This window comes from Phodopus roborovskii, unplaced genomic scaffold (genome assembly GCF_943737965.1).
Source record: "Phodopus roborovskii unplaced genomic scaffold, PHOROB, whole genome shotgun sequence".
Classification (NCBI taxonomy): domain Eukaryota; kingdom Metazoa; phylum Chordata; class Mammalia; order Rodentia; family Cricetidae; genus Phodopus; species Phodopus roborovskii.
In genome coordinates this window covers 1,207,193-1,213,192 of record NW_026126486.1, presented here as the reverse complement: position 1 = coordinate 1,213,192, position 6,000 = coordinate 1,207,193, and the positions used below count along the sequence as shown (strand labels likewise).

Here is a 6,000-nt window from a genome sequence, read left to right as displayed (position 1 = left end):
ATTGTAAAGAACAACAGGCTGGAGATATGGCTATTGTGAATAAGGCCGTTGCGAATACTTGTTTGCATGATTTATGGGAACCTGTCTTTTTTCTTTTATTTCATCTTCTTTAAAAACAAAAACAAGAACATCAGGGTTTCTCTGTCTATCCCTGGCTGTCCTGGAACTCAGCCTGTAGACCAGGCCTCACAGAGATCTGCCTGCCTCTGCGTGGGCCACCATTGTCTGGCTCATGAAGTGTATTTTAATAGGAAGGGTTCCTTAGTATTTCTACTTATTCCCTAGCTTTATTGTTTCTGCTGTTTAGTCGTAGACATTTCATCATCTCTCAGGAGTAACCAGTTGATTAAGGGTAAAAAAAAGATCTTTGCTGGCCCTAAATAACAGGTGTTTTATGGTGCTTTGGTGACATGGCTTTTCTCTGTCACTTTGTCCAGCAGTATATGGCACTGAAGGGTGAGAGAAGGCACAGCAAAGGGGAGCTAAAATCAGTGAAATGAAGATTCAGGTTTTAAGTCTTTTGGGGTATTGAGGATTAAGCTTGGGACCTGTGTTCCACCAGTGAGCTGCATCCCCACTTTTACAAATTATACATTGCCGCTGTGGTTCTCAGCTTCCACTTGCCTCTGTCCTGTTCTATAATCTCATCTTACCTAGGTGGTTTTGTTGACTTAGACATTTTTCTTTTCTCTTGTACAGAAATGGAGCTCGTAAAGTGTCTCTGGGCTGTAATTATTAGTTCTTTGTTGTGTGTGCTTTGGATGGGCAATTATAGGGAGGGAGTTCGGGCTAGATACAAGCTTTGCTGCTAGGAAGAGTTTCACTGGTATTGATGTTGTGAAAATGGTCTTCTAATTTAATCGTTGAAATATCTTTTTAGGACTTAAGATGTCTTCTTTGATCAGGCACCATTTGGGACATGGGAGACCTTCAGTAGCTAAAAGGTAAAGTGAAATATTTTTAAATGTGTCTTTTTTTAAAAAATTCATTTGGGGGTAAAATTATCAAAATTAGACGAAGACAGACGTGCAGATGTCAAGATTTAATTTCTGATTTTGCTTTAAATTTTAGTCTATATAATTAGAAAAATGACATCCTTTTCATTTTCTGGCTGCAAAAGCAATACACAGTTTGTTTTTAAATAAACTACTTTGGAATAATTACAAGAAGTTGAAAGAAATACTTTGCAAATATATTCACAACCCTATGGTGTGTAGTATGGGGCAAGCCCCAAGCCTGTGTAGCCCATCCATGGGTTAAGCTATGTAGATTCTTCACACTCATTATTATATTAGTAGTGAAGACCAGAAACTGTAAATTCTGTTTCTGTGTTTGCAGGTAGTCTGTGAACATCATTGTTTATGAACATTCATTAACTTCTAGCTCTGCAAATGTCAGAATAGCTGCTATCAAATTTTTATATTTTTTTTCTCCTTTGTTTTTAAAGATTTTAAAAAAATTGAGTTTATATGTGTGTGTCTTCAGGAGGGTGTGTGTGTGTGTGTGTGTGTGTGTGTGTGTGTGAATGTGTATACCTGTGGAGGCCAGAGGAAATAGATCCCCTGGAAGCCATTGGGAGCCATCTGACTTGGGTGCTAAGAACCAAACTCAGGTCCTCTGGAAGAACACTCTGTGCTTTTAACCATCTCACCAGCCCCTTCTCTGTTGTTTTGACCATTTTATCCACATATATTAATTGTACAGAAAATAGGTGTCATTGTGACATTTCATATTACACATGGATCACACCACCCCCCTTATCCTTCCCATCCCCCCAAATTGAATGAGAGAGAAAACTTATAATCCTTGTCTTTCAGAGTCTGGTTTATCTGGTGTAATAGATGATCTTCACTTTTATCTGCTTTGCTGATATGGAGTTCCCTTTTTCTTAGTGTGTGTAGTTTGTATGCATGAACAAGTGTGTTATCCCCAGAATCCATCTGTCGTGTTTTGAGATAGGGTTTCTCACTGGCCTAAAGTTCACCAATTAATTAGGCTAGGGTAGCTAGCTGACCAGCAAGCCCTACTTGGTTTTGCCCCCTCAGTGCTAGGTTTACAGGTATGGACCACTATGCACACACATACCCATCCATCTCATTAACTCTCTCCATCAAACTTAGATCCTCACCATGGCAAGCACTTCCCTACTGAGCTGTCTCCACTGCTGTGTGGCTAATTTTGGTTGATAACTTGACACACCTGGGAGGAAGGTGTCAGATTGGCCTGTGGGCGTGTCTGTGGGTGTTTTCTTGATTGCTAAATGATGGAGGAGGCCCTGACCCACTGTGATGGTGCTCCTTCTGTGCAGGTGGGCCCAGGCTGTCTAAGCAAGCCAGCTGAGTGGGAGTAGGGCAAGTTAGTCAGGAAGCGTTCCCCAGAGTCCTTGCTTTTGTTCCACCCCCCAGGTTCCAGCCTCAGGTGTTTGCTCTGGCTCCTCTTAGTGGCACACTATGATATGGACATATAAACCAAATAAATCCTTCCCTTCTGAGCTATTGCAAGTTAGGACACCAACCCTCCATTTTTCTCTACAGCTGAGTAATAATCAGTATATATGTTGTGTGTGTCTCTCTGTGTGTGTGTACCACATATTCTTTATTTATTTATCTGATGATGGGTCTCTTGACTATCGTGAACAGTTTTAAGACATATAGATATGCAGAGATTTCTGTTGTATGCTGACTGATTCCTTTGGTGAATTTTGGGAGTGGTTAGTAAAGTATATAGTATAGTTCTTTTTAAGGAACCTCTATGCTGATTTCCATAATTGCTGTACAGGTTATTAATACAGCTTTAAGGAGATTTGGTGCATTTGTTTTGTGATAGCCATTCTGACTACCTTGAGATCCTCTTGCTTCTGCCTCCTGAGTGCTGAGATTAAAGGCTTGTGCCACCACACCTAGCTCAATATGGTTTTGAAATGCATTTCATTTTCCTAATGGCTGGCTGTAGATGTTGAACATTTTTCATGCATTTATCGGCTGTAGAAAAGTGTGTGTGACAGCGCATGTTGGAGGTCATAGAACTTTGCAGAGTCAGTCTCTCCATCTTTAGGAAAGTTCCAAGGGTCAGATTCATGTTGCCACGCTCTTGTAAGGGCTCTTACCTGCTGAACTATTCCTTGATGGTTTTGTTGGTACTTTTGAAATTGTCTGTACAGTTCATTTGCCTATTTTAAAAAATATTTTATTTATTATGTGTATATGGATGTTTTGCCTGCATGTTTATCTGTGTATCCCAAGAGGTCATTGGATCCCATAGACTACAGTTGTAGATGGTTGTGAACCTCCATGTGGGTGCTGGGAATTGAACTCATGACCTCTGGAAGAGCAGCCAATGCTTTTAACCATTGAGCCATTTCTCCAGCCCCTTTATTTGCCCATTTTTGACTGGATTATTTGGGTTTTTTTTTTTTTGGTATTTTTATTGTATGTGTGTGCCTGTGTGTGTATGCCTGTGAGAGTGTGTGTGAGTGTGTGTGTGTGCCTGTGAGTGTGTGTGCCTGTGAGTGTGTGTGCCTGTGAGTGTGCATGCATGCCTGTGAGTGTGTGCACTCATGTGTCCAGAGGATGTACTACCACATGTGTAGAGGGGAGAAGAAACCTGTGAGAGTTGATTCTTTCCTTCTACTGTGTAGTTGCAGGGTTGGAACTCAGGTCATCAGGCTTGGTAACAAGTGCCTTTATTTGAGCCATCTTGCCTGCCTGTATTTAATGTTTTGAGTTCTTTATATTTTCTGGATATCAGCTCTGTTTAGAGGAAATAGTTGATAATCCCTCCCTTGTTCCATAGGTTCTCATTACTGTTAATGGCTTGCTTTGCTGTGCTGGGCTTTTTAAAATTTGATGTGTTCCCTTTGCCATCACTGGTTAGTGGAAGACTTTTCCTGTTTCCCTCTAGAAGTCTCAAAGTTCAGGTCTTACATTAAGGCCTGCGATTCTAGGACAGGGTGACAAGTAGGGACCTAGTGGTCATTCTTCAATGTGTGGATATCCAGTTTACCAGCACCATTTGCGCAAAAAGCTATCTTTTCTCCAAAGCATGATTTTGGAACTTTTGTAAAAATCAAGTTGCTTAGATTCAAAAAGACTAATGCTATGTTTCCTCTCATATATGGAACCTGGAACCAGGTTTATTTGTGTATGTGTGTGATATATGTGTATAAGTTTGTAGGTCACTAAATTAGAAAGCTGACCCAGAGCAGGAAGGAAGATCTACTAAGGGAGGGGTACAGGGGAGGTCAGGACAATGTAACCTGGAAACAAAATGAGGAATTGTAATGGGGGAGGGCAGTATGGGCACCTGAAAGAAGGTAGGGATGAGGGAGAGCGAAAATTAGAACAAAATACAATGGCACAAATGAAAATGCCATAATGAAATTAATTGCTTTTAATAAGGGGCTGGGAACATGTTTCAGTAGGTCAAGCGCTTGTTTCAAAAACATAATGACTTATTTCAAGTCTCTAACATCCACATGAAAAGCCACTTTGTTGAATTTACCTGGTGAAAAGTCTTTGGTAGAATCTTTAAGAGTCTTCTAGTTGGAGGGTTGTATTTTTCTTTTGTATTTACATTCCTTTTATTGAAAATAGATTATGATTTCCCCTCTATTCCTCCCAGGTCCTCCCCACCTCCCTGATTCAGTTTTACTCCCTTCTGTCTCTCATTAGGGATACTATAATTCTAAGGAATACTATAACAAAATAGACTATAAGATAAAACAAAAATTATCACATTGGAATTGGACAAGACAAACAAACAGAAGGAAAAAGAGCCCAAGAAAAGGCATATGAATCAGAGACCCACTCATTCACGCACTCAGGAATCCCATAAAAACACTAAACTGGAAGTCATGATATATGTGTGCATGCAGAGGACCTGGTGCAGATCTGTGCAGGCCTGTGCTTGCTACTCCAGTCCTGTGAGTTCGTGTGAGCTTTGCTCATGCTGATTTAGAGGGACTTATTTTCTTGATGCCCCCTGTCCCCTCTGGCTCTTACACTCTCTCTGTCTTTCAAGGGGGGTTCTCTGAGCTCTTTGGGGGAGAGATTTGATGCAGACATCCTGTTTAGGGCTGAATGTTCTAAGGTCTCTCACTCTGTCTAATGTCTGGGTGTGGGTCTCTGTATTTGTTCCCATCAGATGCAAGAGGAATCTTCTCTGATGATGACTGAGCAAGAACTGATCTTTGAGTATAGGAGAGTCTCATTAGGAGTCATTTTATTGCTTTTTTTCCCCTTCTTTTTAGACCCATAGTATTTGATTTTACCCTAGGTCCCCAGTCTGTGTAGTGTTTGGCTTTCAATCACCCAAGCAATATCGGGATGGGTTCCAATCTTGTGGAGTCGGCCTTAAGTCATTAGACATTGGTTGATTACTCCCTCAAGTTTTGTGCCACCATTGCCATAGCATACCTTGCAGGCAGGGCACCATTGTAGATCAAAGGGTTTGTGACTGCCTTTGTATTTATGTTTTTCTTTTGGTAGGGTACAGAGTACCATTCTGTATCAAAGACACTAGAATGTAGGCATTCAATTCCTTTGGCCAACAATTTAATTAAATATAACCCAGTTCTGGTACCGGAAACTTCATTTGATGACAAGAGATGTCCAATTGGGGCTCTGTCTCACCATTATCTGGTGCTTTCCTACAGATCACCTTCATAAATATATATATTTTAAAAAGCTTCTGCTGTATTAGGTTTCTATACTACCCCTCAAATGGTCCTTGATTTTAGCTGTCTCTCCCAGTATTCCCCCCTCATCCCCTCCTGATCCTTTTGATTCTCCTATTCCAGCTCCTCCTTGTCCATCCATGTAACTATCCTGTTTCCCTTTCTTAATGCGATCTGTGTATTCCCTTGTCTCCATATCTAAGCTCTGTGGTCTATGGATTGTAGTCTGGTTATTACTGACTTAACAGCTAATACCCACGTGTAAGTGGATATATATCGTATTTGTCTTTTTGGATCTGGATCTGGGATACCTCACTCAGGGTGGG

General features: G+C 40.8%; 1 long non-coding RNA gene across 2 annotated transcripts in view; it reads left to right on the top strand.

The window, feature by feature from the left end:
- Positions 1-878: 878 nt before the first annotated feature.
- LOC127229978 (uncharacterized) overlaps positions 879-6,000 on the top strand; it is a 29,761-nt gene continuing 24,639 nt past the window's right edge. For both annotated transcript variants that reach the window (XR_007835159.1, XR_007835158.1), the window contains exon 1: positions 879-944. This is a non-coding gene — a long non-coding RNA (uncharacterized LOC127229978). The remainder of the gene's footprint in view (positions 945-6,000) is intronic.